The sequence below is a fragment of the Mustela nivalis genome (genome assembly GCF_964662115.1).
Source record: "Mustela nivalis genome assembly, chromosome: 3".
Lineage (NCBI taxonomy): Eukaryota > Metazoa > Chordata > Mammalia > Carnivora > Mustelidae > Mustela > Mustela nivalis.
In genome coordinates, this window is record NC_139022.1 from 12,491,204 (window position 1) to 12,512,641 (window position 21,438).

Consider the following 21,438-nt stretch of genomic DNA (forward strand, 5'->3'; position numbering starts at 1 on the left):
CCCTCGTGGTCCAGTAGCTGTTTGTCCCTCTTTTGCTCAGCTTCTTTATTCTCTGTCATTTGGTCTTCTATATCACTAATTCTTTCTTCTGCCTCATTTATCCTAGCAGTGAGAGCCTCCATTTTTGATTGCACCTCATTAATAGCTTTTTTTATTTCAACTTGGTTAGATTTTAGTTCTTTTATTTCTCCAGAAAGGGCTTTTATATCTCTCGAGAGGGTTTCTCTAATATCTTCCATGCCTTTTTCGAGCCCGGCTAGAACCTTGAGAATTGTCATTCTGAACTCTAGATCTGACATATTACCGATGTCTGTATTGATTAGGTCCCTAGCCTTCGGTACTGCCTCTTGTTCTTTTTTTTTGCGTTGAATTTTTACGTCTTGTCATTTTGGCCAGATAAGAGTAAATGAAGGGGCAAGTAAAATACTAAAAGGATGGCAACAACCCCAGGAAAATATGCTTTAACTAAATTAGAAGAGATCCAAAATCGTGAGTGGGGAGAAAGGGGATAAAAAGAGGTTCAAAAAGAAAGAAAGAAAAAAAAAAAGAAAAAAGAAAAGAAAAAAAAGAAAAGAAAAAAAATTTTTTTTAAAAAAACAAAACACCTGAGAAAAATGTAAAAAAGAAAAAATATATATATTAGATAAACTAGTAAAAAATCGTTAAAAAAGAAAAAGGTAACAGTTAAAAAAAAAAATTTTTACCCGAAGGCGAGAAGAAAAAGAAAAAAAAAAAATGAAAAAAAAAATTAAATTAACTGCAAGACTAAAAAAAAAAATCACAGGAAAAAAGCCATGAGTTCCGAGCTTGGCTTTCTCCTCCTCTGGAATTCTGCTGCTCTCCTTGGTATTGAAACCGCACTCCTTGGTAGGTGAACTTGGTCTCGGCTGGATTTCTTGTTGATCTTCTGGGGGAGGGGCCTGTTGTAGTGATTCTCAAGTGTCTTTGCCCCAGGCGGAATTGCACCTCCCTTACCCGGGGCCGGGATGAGTAATCCGCTCGGGTTTGCTTTCAGGAGCTTTTGTTCCCTGACTGCTTTCCGTAGAGTTCTGGAGGACAGGAACACAAATGGCGGCCTCCTGGTCTCCGGCCCGGAGGAGCCGAGAGCCCAGGGCCCCACTCCTCAGTGCGCCCTCAGAGAACAGCGCCCAGTTACTCCCGTCTGCCTGACCTCCGGCCGCGCTCCGAGCTCACCGAGCCTGCGACCGGTTCAAGGTGACACCGAGCTGCGAGCTTACTGTCGGCTCTGTTTCTGTAGCCGGCTTTCCCGTTCCAATACCCGCAAGCTCTGAGACACTCAGACACCCCCGATGCTTCTGTGACCCTGCGGGACCTGAGGCCACGCTGACCCCGCGTGGGCTTTGCCCTGGTTTAGCCTCTGGAGCGATGTCCCTCAGCGGAACAGACTTTTACAAGTCCTGATTTTGTGCGTGGTTGCTCCGCCGCTTGCCGGGAGCCGGCCCCTCCCCCCGGGGTCTATCTTCCCGTCGCTTTGGATTCACTTCTCCGCCAGTCCTACCTTTCAGAAAGTGGTTGTTTTTCTGTTTCCAGAATTGCTGTTCTTCTTCTCTTCGATCTGCCGATGGATTTTCAGGTTTGCAATCTTTAGATAAGCTATCTAGCTGATCTCCAGCTAGCTGAAGCAGTCTCAGCTTGCTACTTCTCCGCCATCTTGACTCCTCCCTTATAATTATAGTTCTTGCCAAAATATGGAACTAGCTGGAACTGAATGCCTCCTTCAAAGTCAGCTCTGGAGAAATTATGCAAGTGTAATATGGAACTATTTCAGATATTAACCAAAAACAAAGAAATGATGATAAATTCCTTAAAAGACTCAAAGTTGCTCTTGACTGGTATGTTTCAAGCTCTATTCCTGGTTTGAAGACAGGTTTTAACAGGACTGTTACTGTAGAAATCAGCTGGATGTTTAGAGGCTATCAGAACTGTACAAAAACCTTGAAGGGGTAAAGACTTGAAAATTCTTTAGAGAGATTAGCTCCCTAAGGCATTATTCCTCCACACGTTTTCCTCCAATCAATTAAGACTGATGGATGAGGGGCACCTGAGTGGCTCTCTCATCACGTGGGTGGTGGGTTAAGCCTCTGCCTTCATCTCAAGTCATGGTCTCTGGGTCCTGGGATCCAGCCCCACATCGGGCTCTGCTCAAAAGGAAGCCTGCTTCCCTCCCTGCTTGCCTGCCTCTCTGCTTACTTGTGATCTCTCTCTCTCTCTCTCTCTCTTTATCTCTCTCTGTGTCCAATAAATAAATAAAATCTTTAAAAAAAAAGGCTGATGGATGATAAATTATGAAAACTGCTCTCTCCAAATGATGCTTCTTCATAAGGATTTAAGAATTTAAAATTGTAAGAATTTAAAATTGAAACTTGATCGTAGGATTTATCTTATAGAATAACATCAAGTGAAGGCAGTTATTATTAGTTTTGAAGTATTTGTGATTCTGAATTCTTGGCCTCATTAGTAAATTTATTTTTAAATTCTCCCATGGAGTGGTGATTGGCCTTCAGTCTTTCATTGATGTACATCATTGGGTCAAATGAGATGTGTGTGCCCAGAACTATATATAATCTTCTTTGTATTTCACTGGAGATGGCATTTCTGAGTTTTGTTCAATTGAATTTGGACAGATGTTTTAATAGTCACTTCTAGAGTTGGCCCTGGAGAATATCTTCCTTTTTTTCTCTTCCCGATTCTCTGAAAAACCCTGACTAATTCACATTATCACAGTGATATCACAATTCAAGTTTTTCCAAACACTATAGCTGCAAAATAGAAGGAAGCTACTCAGAATGTAATACTATTGTGAATGATTGAGAAAGAAAACATTATTATAATTAAGCTACCAGGTTTCAATGTATTTTATTGTTGCTTAGAAAATCCTAGCATACCCAGACTTTACAGAGATTTGATGATCCGAAGAGGAGCTGAACTCATGGACCAAAATAACTATGCATATAAAAAGTACAATTACTTACCTAAAAAAGATGATGTGGTTAACTTTATATGGCAATCCAAGTGTTATTGGAACAGGAATTAAAAAAATAGCTTAGGGGCGCCTAGGAGGCGCAGTGGATTAAGCCACTGCCTTCAGCTCAGGTCATGATCTCAGGGTCCTGGGATCAAGTCCTGCATCAGGCTCTCTGCTCAGCAGGGAGTCAGCTTCCCTCTCTCTCTCTCTCTCTCTCTCTCTGCCTGCCGTCCATCTACTTGTGATCTCTCTCTGTCAAATAAATAAAGAAAGAAAATCTTTAAAAAAAATGGAATGACTGTACTTTTAAAAAATAGCTTGAAAGGGGCGCCTGGGTGGCTCAGTGGGTTAAGCCGCTGCCTTTGGTTTAGGTCGTGATCTCAGGGTCCTGGAATCAAGCCCCACATTGGGCTTTCTGCTCAGCAGGTAGCCTGCTTCCCTTCCTCTCTCTCTGCTCGCCTCTCTGCCTACTTGTGATCTCTCACTGTCAAATAAATAAGTAAAATACTTTTAAAAATAGCTTAAAAGTATATGATAAAATAATGATATACATATACAAAGAAAAGATACTATACTGTGAATATAAATTAAGTGAAAATTGTTGAAATAAAGAATACAATAAATGGAGACTAAGATGAATATAGCTCTAAAATGAATAAATGAGTTGGGAAAAACAAACAAACAAACAAACAAATTAATGACTTCTGCCCAAATGCCGCAGAAAAGAAAAAAAAAAAAGAAAATATTTAAATAAGTAATGAGATAAATTTTGGAGAATTAAAGAAAGATAAAAATTACCAGACTTAAAATGATGCCAAACATGATAAATCAGAAACAAAACTAAACAAAATCCACACACACACAAAACCACTCATATACATTATGGTGAGTTTTAAGAATATCAAAAACATAGAAGAGCATAAATGATGCCCAAGAGAAGAACAGATCACCTAAAATGTACAAGAATAATACTGACAGCAGAATTCTCAATAGTAATAGCATATAAAGGAGACAGCTGGGGGTTTGTATAGATGGAAAAGATATTTGAAACTAGATATTATACATCAAGCCAAATTATTGATTAAATTTGAGAGCACAGTAAAAATACAATGAAGCATGTTAGGTCTTAGAACATTTATCACACAGAGACACACATTTTAGAAAACTTCCTTGGAGGACAGCTCAATTTAGATAGAGAAAACAGAATTATGTACTCAAAGGCACATTTTGAAGGAAGGATTGAATATAGTCTGCACTGCAAATATTTTTTAATCGTATGTTCTGAATTTCCTAAATTTAAGAAGTATTTGTTCAAATATTTATCTTTAAATAAACCCTAGGAGACTTTTTCTTGGATTCTGGAAAATCAGTCCATTTGGATACAAATCTTTTTGTCACTGATGGAAATTTTGATAGCCCTTAACAGTGGAATGCCTAATGTATTGTTACAGCAATTGTAATTTGCCAATACATGGGTGATGTGTGTGTGTTGTGTGTGTTTATTATTATTTTTGATGGTTTTACTCTTCTATGAGATTTTTAAGTAGACATAATTTTAATAAATTATGATTTGTTGAAATTTATCTGAGGTTATATATAATAAAATGAAATTTGTGTGAACTAAAGAAGTGCGTCTCCATTTTTTTGTTTTAAGAGTAGACTGGTCTTTAAAAATTGTCCAAAGAAGTACATTATATTATTAAATTTGATAATATACAATAAAGTATTTGTGGGCATATGGAACCATATCAAATTCTACTATTAATTCATATTAATAATTACCATAAGAGGAAAAAGGGATATTTTTCAAAATGAAAATTAGCGTATTTTTCAGAATATGATATAGTGTTATTCACTGAACAGAGGAAACAAATGTCAAAGTTTAACACAGTTTACAGAATGTTTTAACATAAATTGAAATTTAAATCTGACCCAATTTCACAGTTTTAAGTAAAATGGTAGCACTTATAGTTGGGGATGCCCAGCTTGCTCAGGGCGGAACACCGCCCCTTCACAGAAGCTGGGCAGCGGGGGATACCTCGCTTGCTCATGGCGGAATGCAGCCCCCTCACAGAAGCTGCGCTGGCTGGAAGCCCGGCCGGCCCAGGGCGGAATGCCGCCTGCTTCAGGAAAGCGGAGCACCCGGGAACGACAGGTTAGCTCAGGGTGGAATGAAAACCGCCTGCCTCCCTTATCCGCCATAGAGCCTTTCTCTTCCCAGAAGTGCCTGTTGTTAGTTAGAAGAGTTCTTTCAATGTGCTTGTTTAACTATAAACTTTATCCTCCTTCTTGCTTGTCAGCAAGATGGGATTAACATTTGACCTTCCTCAATCCGTCTATTGGCTATTGTTTTCTATCCAATAAAAGTGAGACTGTCGAGTTGCTCTTGGCAGACGTCCTTTTCGACTGTTGTCCCCTGCTCCCAGTCTTTTCCAGCTGACTGGTTTGTGCCTAATTCTTCCCTCGTCGCCATCTGGAAGCGGCACCCAAGCTTTCTTGGGCTTCCTGTTTTTGGTGTTCTGTTCCACTCATCTCTGCCACCGCCCCCAGGTCCTCAAAATGGTTTTCTATGGTATCTTCCAGAAAACTTCTGATATCCTCTTTAGTATGTAGGCTACATCAGTAGGGAATAGCGTTAAAACCTCTTCTGTTCCATGTGGATATTCACGTCGTTGAGCACCGCTTGGTCAAAGTCTGCCCTTTTCTGTTGGTCTGTTTTCTCTGGTCACTTCAGGAGTCCTTTTGTAAGAAATCCTATCCCATCAGATGCTCCTCTCACTCTCTTTCTCCCTTACTCTTGCTCTGGCTTCTTTCTTCAGATTTGCCGGGGAATGACGAGTCCTTTTCATTCCTATGAAGATAGAAGAATTGGCTAATCCACAGATACCATTTTTAGTGATATACAAGTGTATATATAATAACTGATATGGAGATGTACATGTGCACCTACATATATATTCTTTAATCTATAAAGTATGGAGGTTGGATTAAGTCTGAAGTCTCTCATACAGCTTGATAACCTGTGACTCTTTGATCAATAACTTCCATTTTCCCACAGGTCAGAGAAATGGGAAAAAATGCACATATGAACATATGTAGCACGTTAAAAAATGATCACAAATCCTATGACTCCCCATTCCCTTTGATTCACATGGGCTATGTGACTGTGTTAAACAGTGAAATAAACGTGTCAGTTTCAGGCCCAAGTCCAAAAGGAACCCCTCTCTTGGAACATTTGCTATTGGAGCTCTGAGTGGACAGGAAATAAGTCCAACAACCTTGTTACAAAGACTGCACGGAAGTGGAGGGCCATCTGAGCCTCATCTCCCAACTGTACCCATCAAAGTGACAGGCATGTGCATAAAGTCATCCTGAATCCTCTAGACCAAGCAGCCTCCTGCTGAAGGCCACCACCCACTGACCTCAGTTAATGCCGTATTAAGCATAAAAATTGCCCCATGAGATCCTGCCCTAATTTCTGACCCCCAAAACATATGTAATATGACAAAAGGGTTGTTTTAAGCCCCCAAATTTTGAAGTCATTACATAACTAATTGGGTAACATGGCAAATACGTATCCAAACTAATGTAAATCAAGGAATATGTTTAAAGGCACCAAGTTATCTTAAAAAGTTCTCTGAACACACAGAAAAACAGAAAGAGACCCATAACTACAGAGAACAAATTGATCGTTTCCAAAGAGGAGGCAGCGGGTGGACAGGCAAAATGCGTGAAATGCAGTGGGAGATAACAGGCTTCCAGTTACAAAATTAATAAGTTGCAGGACGAAAGGCACAGCATAGGGAATATGGTTGGTGGTCCAGTACGGCGAGCACAGCATAACATACAGACTTGTCAAATCTTGTTGTTTTATATCTGAAACGAATGCAACATTGTGGGTCAGCTATAATTCAATTAAAAAATCAAAGGAAGTTTAAAAAAATTAAGAGTGAGCTCTGTTATCCAAATAGGACATACGAGATGGATTTCCCATCATACCATAAATTGAAAGCGACTTCTCTTGATAGAACAATGCTTTCCTTAGTCTTAGTCCCTACTCCCTCCACAAAAACAAAATTTCAAAACAAAACAAAAAAACAAAAAACAAAAAAACAACTACTTTTGAAAAACATCTTGGTATTTTGAAAATTATAACTGCAGTGAGTGATGAGAGTGAAAACAAACTGATAATCCACGTTTCCTCATTTCTTATCCCTTTTATGAAGATGAACAGTAAAATCATATGTAAGAATTAACCAGAGAGAGGTCCATTTTCTTTCTTTTTTTTTTTAAAGATTTTATTTACTTATTTGACAGAGAAATCACAAGTAGATGGAGAGGCAGGCAGAGAGAGAGAGGAAAGCAGGCTCTCTGCTGAGCAGAGAGCCCGATGCGGGACTCGATCCCAGGACTCTGAGATCATGACCTGAGCCGAAGGCAGCGGCTTAACCCACTGAGCCACCCAGTCGCCCTGAGAGGTCCATTTTCCACTCACTATAATCAAGCTGGAATTCTCAACTATTATTTAGTATTAGTTGATTCTGGTGGCAAATGCAAATATGGTTTCACTTCTTGGGCACATGAGGAAGATTTGGTTGGTGAAACAGACATAACAGGTTGGCCCAGGCCTGCACTGCCAGGGTTCAGAAAATTGCAAGATACAACCTGACACTTAAAACTTCCCATCAACAACTACCGCTGCCCCCCCAACATCTTGTTTCTTCCCACAGACAGCTCATACTGAGACCTGTCCACTGTCAGGGTCAAGCTAAAGGGGGATGCCCACAAACTAGGTGGGAAATGAGAGGATGCAACTGCAGCTCTCTGGGGATGCCTAAGGCCACTGAATGCCCCGTCATGATTCTCCAGCACAGATCGGGGCAGCCTGCACCACGTGGGTGGAGCTCGAGGACACAGAAAGTACTGGAGTGGTAGTCAACAAACAAATGTGTTTGTGTAATATATAAACCCCCATATGGTTGTCAATTTGTGGGATTCACTTTTTCTAACTGTTCACCCCATGACATACAACTTCAGGAAACCCAGAGCCCATGGATTATTGTTGAAGGGCACATTCGGACTCAATCAAAGTGTAACTAAGCGTAATCATAAAAATAAATACAAATATCATTAAAAAATCAATACCACCTCAAACTTTCTTTTTCATTCCCAAATGAGCTTTTATGGGTTTTAATATCAATTAATGTGCTTATAGAACTGGTAAAAAAAAAACAGTCAATGATGAAATTTTAAAATTACCACTCTGCTTTCCCTAATTTCTGTTGATGTACTTTTATCTCACACAAAAATGAATTACTAAGGAATAAATCATACTTCACTGAACACGTTTCAGCTGAAATGATGCACCAAGATGTACAGCTTTGGTCAGGCTTATACTGTTGTTGTCAACATAGTATATGGGGTGTAAGAGCTACTGTCTTTTCCTTCTCCCATGAATATTAGTCCTAACAGATTCTTCACATGGAAAGAAAACTTAGTCTAGAAGATACACTAATTTCTCTCCTCCCTGGTAAAAAATACTGTTAGAGGTATTAGTTTTAGATAGAGAAGCAAGTTCACTTTGGAAAAAAGCACACACACACAAAACCCTCCAACATGACCTTTAATACAGTGATAAGGGTGAAAGTGTAAACTTTATTTGGAAACAGCACTCAAAATACTGTTTTGAAGGGCCTTTACAACAGCGGTATACTCTTTGAAAAGATTTTTCAGATCAACTGATTGAATCATATTTAATTTACCTAGGGACAATTAGATAAAATTTAAAATTCCAAACAAAAACTTTTAGGACACAAATAAAATTATATGTGCTTTTATTCCTGCAACTATCTCCAAAATCTAATATTCAATGGTTTAAATTGCTGCATTTCTCATTTGCAATGCAGATGAAGAGAGGAACACAGCAGACACATGTGAGATGAGGTGTGAGGCATAAAAGGGAGCACAGGAGGCAACTGACCAGCTGAATAGCGACTGCCCCAAAGATGACCATATCCTGAGCCCAAGAAGCTCTGAGTACTTTACCTTACCTGGCAAATGGGATTTAGCAAGCATGATTAAATTAAGGTGTGAGGGGGGAGAGATTATCCTGGATTACCTCGGTGGTCCCAATGTAATCATGAGGATCCATAAGGAGACAGGAGGATCAGAATCAGAAGGCAATGTGAAGTTGGAAACAGAGGGATAAAAGGTGGTGCAATGAAGGGCCACAAGTCAGGAAATGCAGGCAGCTTTAGAAGCAGGACAAGGCAAGAAAGTGGATTCTCCTCTAGAGCCTCCAGAAGGAACACAGGCTGCTAACACCCCGATTTTACCACACTGACACTGATTTTTGAACTTCTGACCTCCAGAACTGCAAGATAATCAATTTGTGTTGTTTCAAGCCACTGAGAATTTGTCATTTGCTACAGTGGCACTAAAAACTACTAGAAGAACTCACTGAGACATATTGAGTCTGTACAATGGCAGGGACCATTTCTAGGTAGGACTATCTTCAGGGTGTGGTAGTACTGGATCTGGAGAGTTGACTGCCAGCATCCTTCCTCCTTCCCCCTCCCTGAACCCCAGTGCACTGTGTGCCTCCTCCACTGCAGCCCAGGTGACTCACAGGAAGCTGGCCCCATCCACACTACAGGGAAGGGGTCTGTCATGGAAGCCAGTCATGTTCCTCCTGGGCCATTCACACAGCCAGCTGCACGACAGTCAGTGCCTTGTTAGTGTTCTATGAGAGACAGTAACCTAGGTTGTCCCACACACACAAAAGGGAAGGGCTTTACAGAAATATCTGGGTTGTCTCTGAATGTGAACAAGAAAAGCAGTGCCCCCACTGTGGGCAGCCATCACACAGTCAGCAGGGGGTGGAAGACAAACTGGCCAGAGGGAAAGGGCACAGTAGGGAAAAATGGAGAAAATCATGGAGACAGTGTGAATAAAACACATTCTCTGCAAGCACTGCCATGAGCTGCTTCTTCATGAGATTGAAGGTTTTTTTTGTTGTTTTTTTTTGTTTTTGTTTTTTTTTTTTTAATCTTTAAGACAGTTTGAGTTAGGATGAGACAACCATCCAAATTGATTCAGGAGGTCAGACTTTACGGAAACTAAGAAATCCAGATAATAAAAGTAGATGACTCACATGTGTGAAAAGTTTCCTTTCCCACTAAGGGCGGAGGGAAAACTAGAACCTTGAATTTGTGGCTATTCTATTATACTTGATATTTTTCATCACTCAAATGTATTTTTCAAGAATGAGGAAATTATTCTCAATAAATACAGTGATGGTTCCCTGAAAATTTGTAACCAAGTAGGGAACAGTCAGAGTCTCTAAACAGATTGTTTTAAATTCACTTAACAATCACACAAAATAGACTGTAAAATTTATCAAAGAGTGGGGCTGAGTTTCTTATATATTATTTCATGCAAATTTTTGTCTACCTGATGATTTTTAGTTTTTGTCTACAGGGTGAGTGAATAAAGGTGTCTCAACATGGTCCAGAACTAATGGTGTTCCCTGGATCACTATGAAATCCAGGATCATTTCTGTTTCCTTTTCCATGAACTTCTCCTTCTTCTCATTTGGTCTGTTTTTCAATCAGACTGTTTGTCTTCTTCTCAATTTGTAGGCACGTCAGAGACATGAACTCCTTGAACAGCTGATGTTACAGATGCTTTTCACAGCCTGTTGCCCACATGCAGCTTTACTCGTTTTTGATATACAAATCTTTTTCAAATTTTTAAAATAAAGTGGCATGTCATTTCTTCTATGGTCTGTGTGTCTTATCTCTACCTAAGGTAGTCTACCACTTCCCAAATTTTTACATGCCCCTAGATTGTCTCCAAATTCTTTATCATTTTGTTTGTAGAGTTAGAACTTAAACCAATTTACAAGGTTAATCAATCTGACATCTGCTTACATATGTGATAGGAAGCAAGAGTTCTAAGAAAGAGAGTTCTTTCAGCTCTGAGGGATAGAGCTTAAAGTCAATATTCAATGATACTCTGTCTCATTTTCTAGAAGGAACTGGTGGTTTCTGTTTGGAACTCTGACAATTTTTTCTTAGTCCCTGAAAGTCAAATAGGTTTACGTCTGTTTTGGTTTGAGTCTGTTCAGATAATTCTCCCTAGGACTTGAAGGCATGACTGTTTTTCAGCTCAAGTAAATGCTGCATTAGTTCAGTTATAACTTCTGTTATTTTCTCTTTTTGTCCTCAGGGTACTTGCAAGGTAGATTTGGACCTGACCTCAGATCTTACTTATTCGTTTCTCATATCCATCTCTTTGAAATTTTCCTCAGTGTTCTGGGATATTCCTTTGGAAAATCAATTTTGTGGGGCACCTGGGTGGCTCAGTGGGTTAAGCCACTGCCTTCAGCTCAGGTCATGATCTCAGGGTCCTGGGATCGAGTCCTGCATTGGGCTCACTGCTCGCTGGGGAGCCTGCTTCCTCCTCTCTCTCTGCTTGCCTTTCTGCCTACTTGGGATCTCTCTCTGCCAAATAAATAAAATCTTTAAAAAATCAATTTTGTTCTCAGCAGTGATCATTACTGTTTGCAGGGTTCCTATTACATGTTACAACTAGTGAATTTAAGTTTCAAATCTTTCTTGTATTTTTATGTTTTAAAAGATTTATAAAATTTATTTGACACAGAGAGACAGAGAGAAAGTGAGCACAGACAGGGAGAGTGGCAGAGGGAAAGGGAGAGGGAGAAGCAGACTCCTCACTTAGCAGGGACTCCCCACCCCCCACCACAGGGTTTGATCTCTGGCAGACATTTAACCAACTGAGCCATCCATGCACCCCAAAGCTCCCTTTCAAAATCTTCAGTAAGTATTTTGCTGCTCTTTACTGTAACTGTATCCCCCTCAGACTTCTTGACAATAAGCTTGTCTAGCTCTGTAATCAGTTCTTAATCAATGAGGACACGTGCTCTGGACCTCAGTTTAGTGCTCCTCCACCAAGATGCTACCTGCCACTCAGGTGTGTGAACTCTTGCAGCTCAGGCCTAGTCACACTTTTGGGAACTCTGGGGCATCAGCGAAGCTACTCTAAGGGGACCATGCTTTGTGCATAAAAGCAGGCCCCTGCCATGAAGCAGCCCCTCTCAAACCTCCCCAAGTTGTCCTTCCTTACACAGCACAAAGTCTCTAAGAAACTCAACCTGCTGGGAAAGCCCATTTCTCTATGACCAAGGACCACAAGAGAGGGAAGGTATACCATGGGCCCCACACAGAAAGAGGTCTTCACTGAAAGCCTTCTAAAGAGAGTCTGCCTTTTCTTCCAGGCATTCCATCATGGCACCTCAAAATCCTGAGATCTCTTCCACTGCTCCCTCTGAGATGCCAAGAGGCACTTGGCAGTCAAATAGCCACAGCCCACCTACATGATTATTGAGAGCCTGCCTGGTGCTGGGGATGGGTGAAGGCAACTCGGGCCCCTGGTCTTATGCTCTGATGTCACTGGCTCTTGAGCAAAGGAAGGAAAATGAGAGGGTCCAGGAGACTGCACACAACATCATGTTTTCAGAACATCTCCCTGGCCCCCAAGATCACCTTGTCATGGCAATGTCAGCAGGGCATGGCAAGTGCTATCTCAGAAGTCCCTCTGACACCTCAGCAACAGAGAGAGAGCCCACCCATAAACATAATCCCTAGAACCAGCATCCTTTTGGAACCAAAACCCCTATGAGTCAATTACTTTGGTATGTGTTAGTGTATTTTTACCTATGTAAAATATAAGAAAAAGAGGAATGACATACCTATATGATTTGGGGCAGTACAGCAACTCGATTTTGAGTGTTTTGGATTATAGCTAGATACTTTTTTCCAAAAAGAAATTTATAATCCATTTAATAAAAACAATGTGAATTGCCATGTATGGAATTTTTATACTGTAAATGTTTTAATTGTCTTGAGTTGTAGTAATGTACATACACTGGTGCTGGTCTCAAATGGGGGATGTCTGGAAGGAAACAGAATACATGATTAGGGGAGTGAGTGTAAGCCACCACCCTAAACAGTTCAATTTCTCACAAACACATACCTCAGCTATATATTTGATTGGATGAATATCAACTAAAACTTTAAAATTAAAGTACCAGAAATGATTAGGGATGACATTTTTTGGTAGACTTGTTTCTGATTCTGCCTTGTGACCTGACAAAGGTGGGATGGTGACTCCTGTTACTGCTTGCTTATTATAGCTATGGCATACAGCGGTGGAAGTACTAAGTACTAAGCCACTAGAAAATTTGAGAAAGGATAAGCAATTCTAATAGTAAGGATATTTTCACATACATTATAACTAATTTAATATTTTAGGACTGAAACAAATCTAGAAGAATGTACAGACATTCTTCATCATTTCAGGTACTTTAACATCCAATACTACCCTAATCAAATCCATGAGGCTTTAGTTTTATAGCCTTTTCCTTGTAGATGAATCTGAAGAATAGAATCAGTATAAACTACTTTATGTCTGAAAAAATTCATCTTTGAATTTTGACTTGACCAGCTCCACAGAATTAATAACAAGTCCCTTTCTTGGTGCAGCCACATTGGGAAACAGTGTGGAAATTCCTCAAAAAAATTAAAATGGAGCTGCCCTATGACCCTGCAACTGCACTCGGTATATACCAAGAAGATACAGATGTAGTGAAAAGAAGGGCCATCTGTACACCAATGTTCATAGCAGCAATGGCCAAAGTCACTAAAGTGTGGAAATAACCAAGATGCCCTTCAATGGATGAATGGATAAAGATGTGGTCCATATACAATATGGATTATTATGCCTCCATCAGAAAGAATGAATACCCAACTTTTGTATCAACATGAACTGGTCTGGAAGAGATTATGCTGAGTGAAATAAGGCAAGCAGAGTCAATTATCATATGGTTTCTTACTTCTGGAGCATAAGGAATAACACAGAGGACATTGGGAGATGGAGGGGAGAAGTGAGTTGAGGGAAATTGGTGGGGGAGACAAACCATGAGAGACTGTGGACTCTGAGAAGCAAACTGAGGGCTTTAGAAGGGAGGCAGGTAGGGGGTTGGGTGAGCCTGGTGATGGGTATTATGGAGGGCACATATTGCATGAAGCACTGGGTGTGGTGCATAAACAATGAATTCTGGAACACTGAAAAGAAATAGAATAATAAAAAAAAAGTCCCTTTCTCCTTTAAATTTCATAATCAATACAAAAAGTTACATGGTATTGGACTTGAGCTACTACTTGCTGTATGTCCAGCTCTCTTACTTTCTTTTTTTTATTTTCAGCATAACAGTATTCATTGTTTTTGTACCACACCCAGTGCTCCATGCAATCCATGCCCTCTATATTACCCACCACCTGGTACCCCGACCTCCCACCTTTTATATACCTGGAGGCACTTGCATGAGGCAGACAAGTTCTCAATAAAGAACTTTAATTCAATATATTAAAGTATACTATGTTTTCCACAGTGAATATAGACTATTTATCAAATCAGAATCAAGTTCTGAAAAAAATACCCATATACAGATAGCTAACAAATACACAGCCCGGTACCTCTAAAGGTTAGTACTTCTACATATTTCAAAAGGCATCAAGTTTTTGCTGCTTTCCCCTGATCCAAGCATGCACATTTGTGTGTATGTAAGTAAACACCCAAAGACAACTGAATTAGTAGTCCACATTCACCACATGGATTAATGCCTGTTGTGATCTCTTTCCCTCCCAAATTGTTTCTGATTATTCACTTTAACTAATTTTGCCTGCTTTCCAATAATAGGGAGAAGAAAATTTGCTTCCCCACCCCAGCACCAATCAAAGGGATACTTATGTCCTGTGAGCCTTCATTTTTCATAGGGGAAAACAAACAAACAAACAAACAAACAAAAACCCAAAAAACCCTGAGCAGTGAAACTAGAAATTCCCTCATGTTTCCTTCCTTTCTGGAGCTTACTGCCCTTAGGTTGCACAGTTGACCAAATATTGGCCCCTCCATAAGAAGCTGTAAGTAGCACGTAGTGGATGAAAGTTCAAGGATATAAGGAAGGGCTACTCTGGGCAGTTGCATGGCCTGGGATGGTCTGCCTCACCACTGGGCAAGGTCTGGGGTCTGGGGTCACCGTACCTCAACACCGTTAAGAGAAGACTTCAACGAGAATGTTTATTTCAACATCTTTGCATGAGAAAATAAACACTGCCTTCAATAAACAGTTTCAATTAAAAATTAAAATTTTAAAACTTAATTTTAAATATAATTATACCAAGAAGAATCATGACACATGTTGAATTATTTTAGGAGCCACAGTCTTCCTGAGGTACAAATAAATAGTTTGTACAAATAGGTAAAATCATTAATTAGGAAACTTTAAACCTCTTACAATAAAGTTACCATTAAATATAAGAATAAAGTGACTATTTTGCTTAAAAATAAACAAAGGTCACTTTGAAAGAGAATGGCAGCTTCCCTGTGGACATCCTCTATACCCAGCCCAATCAGTACTTACCAAGTACAAGTTTGTAGATTTTGCTAACATGGTAAATGATGGAAATAAATGAGGAAGACAATATTTTCAAAACAGTGTAAAAAGAACTTTAAAACAAGTATCTTGATTCTCCTTATTCTTCCACTCTAATTTGTAGCCTTTGGATAATATGTGGGAAAGAACATATATACATTTAAATTTTAACTTAAATGTCTACTGAAATAAAATGCTATCTTATTAAAATTCCTATCCGAAATTAAAAAAAAGTCATGGTGACAAATAATGTTGACAATCATGTAATGTAATCCTATCTTAAAACTCAAATTATGCTAAGAATGAATATTTCAAAACTAAATGGTTGGGGCGCCTGGGTGGCTCAGTTGGTTAAGCAGCTGCCTTCGGCTCAGGTCATGATCCCAGCGTCCTGGGATTGAGTCCCACATTGGGCTCCTTGCTCGGCAGGGAGCCTGCTTCTCCCTCTGCCTCTACCTGCCATTCTGTCTGCCTGTGCTCGCTCTCTCTCCCTCTCTCTCTCTCTGATGAATAAATAAAATCTTTAAAAAAAAAAAAACTAAATGGTTTACTTTGTTAAAAATATTCTGTATTAAAAAAATCACCCAATGGTATCATGTTTTTAAACTCATTCTACTCATCATGCCTGTATTTTATCCTACCAGTTCTCTCTAATGACTTAGCATTCTTTCTTGTCTGCTGTCCTCTCTCATTTCCTTTCACCAGCACCAAAAACACAAAGACTCCAAAGTCCTGAGAGCAGACTGGAGTATCCTTTTGCCTTCTAGAAGCTGTGCATTTTGACCCTACTGGTCCATTCCACTTGCCCAATAGGCAAGAGTGCCCAATAGGACAGTGCAGTCAGGAAGGGAGGCAAGGACAGAATCTTGAGGGATAGCAGAGAGAAAGAATCACCTTAAGAAAACTGGCAAGAATTCCTATCTTACATTGAGGTCTTCCATCCATTTTGAGTTTAATATTTTGTTCTAATAACACAACTCTGGGTGGGCTCCGAGATGGCTCCTCAGTGGGGACACATCACCAGGAAGACCACACCAAGATTAGAATTTAGAATCTTCGGCACCCCCACCCCAACCCCTACATTCCCCCAGAGAGGGGAGGGGGCTAAAAGCAGAGCACATCTATGTAAGGAAGCCTCCATAAAAATCCTCATAGCAGGGACGCCTGGGTGGCTCAGTTGGTTAAGCAGCTGCCTTCGGCTCAGGTCATGATCCCAGCGTCCTGGGATCGAGTCCCACATCGGGCTCCTTGCTCAGCAGGGAGCCTGCTTCTCCCTCTGCCTCTGCCTGCCATTCTGTCTGCCTGTGCTCGCTCTCTCCCCCTCTCTCTCTTTGATAAATAAATAAAATCTTTTTAAAAAAATCCTCATAGCAGGGGTTTCAGGAAACTTCCCGGTAAGTCAACATATCCAGGTACCAGGAGGGGGATAAAACCCAGCTCCACAGGAATAGACATTCCTGTGCTTGGGACCCTCCCAGACTGTGCCCTTTGTGTCTCTGCATCTGACTGTTCATCTGTATCCTTTATCATATCTTTCATAAATTGCAAATGAAAACAAATGTTTCCCAGAGTTCTGCGAGCCACTCAGTTGAACCGGAGGAGGAGTTGAAGGAACCTCTGATTTGTAGCCAAGTTGTAGAGAAGTTGTGGGTAACCTGGGCTCCTCCTACTTATGACTGGCACCTGAATGTGATGGAACAGTCTCACGGGACTGAGCCCTTAACCTGTGGGATCAGATGCCATATCAAGGCAGACAGTGTCAAAGCTGAGTAAAACTACAGGACACCCAGCTGGTGTTGCAGAGTTGCCTGGTGAGGGAAAAATCCACAGCCTCAGCCACAGTGTTAGAAGTGAAGTGTTCTGTGTGAATATGGTAATATAAAAGCCGATGGGAGAACTGAAATGTTTGCTTGACATACACTCTCACACAAAATATTATGTATGCCAGGTCTTTGCTGATGTGATATAGCACATATTCAAGTTCTAGTGAAATATCATAAAGAGTCAACTCAAAAAACAAACAAACAAACAAACAGACAAACAAGCAAACATACAAAATATGGATGAGCTGGGAGAAAATAAGCAATGTTTCCTCTTTCCTATCAAGAGAAAGACCATTCCTGAATTATCCAAGATTTTGCTTTTACCTGAATAACCATACAGTTCAATAGTACTTGAAGGAAAAAGCATGTTTAGTCCTCAGCGATCCTTTCCCCTGATATGGCCGGCAAGAGTGGAGTGATTCTTGTGGATATATCTTTGCTCCAGAGTGGGAAAAAAAAGGAGTTCTTTCACCAATGTTCAAAGGGTTTTTAAAAAATGGCCTTCATTAAAATACATCTGCCCCTCCTTTGGAACCTGCTCACGCTACACTCCAGGCCAGCGAGCATCAAGGGGTTGGAAATACGGTACAAACTCCCATGAAGCCACCTCTCCCTCTAAACGATTCTTCTCTCTGCCAAATTCTGCTTCGGTCAGCCTAAGGATCAAATACCTGTCTTTGGGCAATAAAGTGATGTGCATTAATCAATCATTGGCCCTAACTGGCAAGTTCCTTAAAAACTCATGGGACACAGATGGTTGCCATGACTTTCCCAGGAAGCAGCTACTGTCTTTCCATGAATGCGGCATGAAAATACAGGGCTGGGTGAGCAGATGAATGTCCACTCGTGAAACAATCATGCTGAGGACAATAAACAGTAGTTTTGGATGGCAGATTTAAATTTCATTCACAGCCAAGAAAACACTCCAGATACATGATGTGTCTCCACTTCCTGTTGTTTCCAACATCTGAGTCCTCCCTTCCATTCCTGTTTCCACCACTTCAGTAAGTGTCTCCCATCCTCATTGCATATAAAAAAGGCTCTGATTCTTTCTATTCTAATGTCTGTAAGACATTACTGTGAACAAGAGCAGGGGATAATTCCTCCTCCAAACCCATCTACGAATTAAAGGGTTCTATTCAGGATCATGACAAGCTGAGGAATCCCTCAAGAGAACTTCCAGAGTCATTTCAACCTGTAAGGCTGGCTAAAATGTTCCTCACCATCCGCCACACCAGAGCTAGGACTGATGAGTGTCTCCACCATGCAGGTCCCTAAGGATGACATGATCGCTGGGAAACCAGGCACGAGGCAAGCAAAAATCAGCACCTGCTCTTCTGCAAAGTTTGTCTGAAGTGCTTGAAGCCACAGAAGAAACAGATTGACTCCTTCAGATCTTACCTAAAAACAAAATTAAAGGTGACAAAATTAAACACATGTTTATGCAGAGATGCACTGCAATGCAGATTCAGTTCTGAGAAAGAAAAACTAGAAGTTAAAGGTACCGTTAAACTCCTGCACCAAGTTCTTAGTGACAAGAAATCAGGCGTGCTGCAAGAAGCCCAAGGGTGAAGAGTTGGGGTCTGGAGCCACAGTGCCTGGTTCCAATGCAGGCTCTGCTTTTTGCTTTTTGCTTGCTTAGCTGTGGCCAGTGGAGAACCACCAAACTTCTCCCTTTGCATCAGTCTCTACCTCTGAAAAATAAGGATGATAAAAGAATTTACCACAAAGTGTTTGCACAGGGATAAGTGACTTACAACAGTGCCTGTATCATCAAATGTCATTTAATCACAAAAATAATGCAAAGACAATCATCCTCCAAATTTACAGTGTGCTTTGAATAGGGTTTTTTCTATAATATGCTTATGTATCATGGAAAGTTCTTGAAAAATCTCCGAGCTAAAGAAGACCTTAAAGACCTGGCTCAGTTATTTGACCTTGAAGCCCATTCATCAGGCATTTCTACACCAGCCCTCCTTTTTTTTTTTTTTTTTTTTTTGCCTGTGCAGGTAGCTACCTTGAGGGCTGCCGCCAAATCATCACTTCCACAAAGAACCATTCAGAAATTTCTGGAACTCATATCATTGCTGGACTTCTGGCATAAGTCCATTGTTCCTGGTGGATGCTTCCAGTAGTAGGAAATGGAACATGTTCAATGAGGGCAGGGGGTTGTGTTTGACTTGCCCACTGCCATATCTCCAGCACCTAGAAAGGTGCCTGAAACACATAGCTGGCATCCAGTAAACGTGTGCAATAAATGAGTGAACTAGACAAAAATAGATATGCACTGGTAGACGTGGCCTGTGTAGTACAGCTTCAAAAGCAGGAGAGTATTGAGAGTCCTACATGGTAGGTTGCATGGCACTGAGTTAAAGAAAATGGGTCCTACAATCAGACCAAAGGTTAAACCTCAAAAGTTGTGCGATCTTGGACAAGTCACCTACAAGAACAAAGACCCCTGTCTTCTATTGATAACAGCTGGGAAGAGAGAATCCATTTCAGAACGAAAGGGGACACAGGACGGCTGTGTACGACACTTATATTGTGGTCAAGATGGCAGTGTAAATTCACTTCATGGGGTCCCACACCATCATCCCTCACTACCATTTGAAATACATGGTAATAAGAGATGAAATATATATATATATATATATATTTTTCAGTGTAACAGTATTCGTTGTTTTTGCACCACACCCAGTGCTCCATGCAATCCGTGCCCTCTCTAATACCCACCACCTGGTTCCCCCAACCTCCCACCCCCTACCCCTTCAAAACCCTCAGATTATTTTTCAGAGTCCATAGTCTGTCATGGTTCACCTCCCCTTCCAGTTTCCCTCAACTCCCTTCTCTCCATCTCCCCTTGTCCACCATGCTATTTGTAATGCTCCACAAATAAGTGAAACCATATGATAATTGACTCTCTCTGCTTGACTTTTTTCACTCAGCATAATCTCTTCCTGGAAGAGATTATATATATATTTTTAAAAGATTTATTTACTTACTTATTTATTTGACAGAGAGAGATCAAAAGTAGGCAGAGAGGCAGAGAGAGAGAGGAGGAGGAAGAGGGCTCCCTGCTGATGCAGGACTCAATCCCAGGACCCTGAGATCATAACCTGAGCTGAAGAAACAGGCTTAACCCACCCACTTAGCCACCCAGGTGCCCCTAGATTAAACACATATATTTTTTAAAGATTTTATTTATTTATTTGGCAGACAGAGATCACAAATAGGCAGAGAGGCAGGCAGAGAGAGAGGAAGGGAAGCAGGCTCCCTGCTGAACAGAGAGCCTGATGTGGGGCTCAATCCCAGGACACTGGGATCATGCCTTCAAGCCGAGCCGAAGGCAGAGGCTTTAACCCACTGAGCCACCCAGGCACCCCTAGATTAAATATACTTTTTTTTAAGAGAAGAGAAAAGTTAGCAAGTGAACCTCGGTAAAAAACAAAACAAAACAAACAAAACCCAAAACTGACAAACATCTCCATGAAGCAGCAACCGCAGAAATTCTCAGTGATGCACAGATGTGTAGCGACAGGAAAAGATGTCTGGAGGCTGACTTCAAGGAGGACAAGTCGCTCCCACTGGAGATAAAGACAGACAGAAAGGCCTGCTCGCTTGCTGCCTGAAGCCACAACTTCAACTGGGCTGCGGACTTGATTGCACACCACTTGCTTCACCAGAACACTGTGAGGTTTCCAGTAGCTCATTACATTTAAACACTACTGCCTCCTTTAACAAGGTTTCCCTTCCAGATTGCCCCTGACTTACAGGGATAGGCAGTAGGTGTCCCTCCACGTGCTCCTTCCAAATTCTCTCCTCTCTCTGCTTTCTTCTGATCCACTTTTTATTTATGGGCTAGCTTTACAGGATATCCCTTCTGTGATTAAACAGGTTTTAATAATTCTACCTTTTGTAAAGGAAGCCTTCCCCAATTATTTAGATGTTGATAAATATTTACCTCTGAATCTCCATAAATCATCACTTTATATGGCACCAACATGTAGAAAATAAGAATGAAGTTACCCAATTTTCAGAATAAACCATACAAATGACAACCTGCCATCTAAAGCCAGAGACAGAAAGAGAACATCTGCATAAACTAAAGTAAT

At 40.7% G+C, this 21,438-nt stretch overlaps 1 protein-coding gene across 1 annotated transcript in view; it reads left to right on the forward strand.

The window, feature by feature from the left end:
• Positions 1–1,191: 1,191 nt before the first annotated feature.
• The window catches only part of LOC309860875 (conserved oligomeric Golgi complex subunit 2-like), a gene marked incomplete at its 3' end in the record, with an annotated part of 101,657 nt that continues 81,410 nt past the window's right edge, over positions 1,192–21,438 (forward strand). Inside the window, exon 1 of the mRNA XM_082723316.1 lies at positions 1,192–1,215. The remainder of the gene's footprint in view (positions 1,216–21,438) is intronic.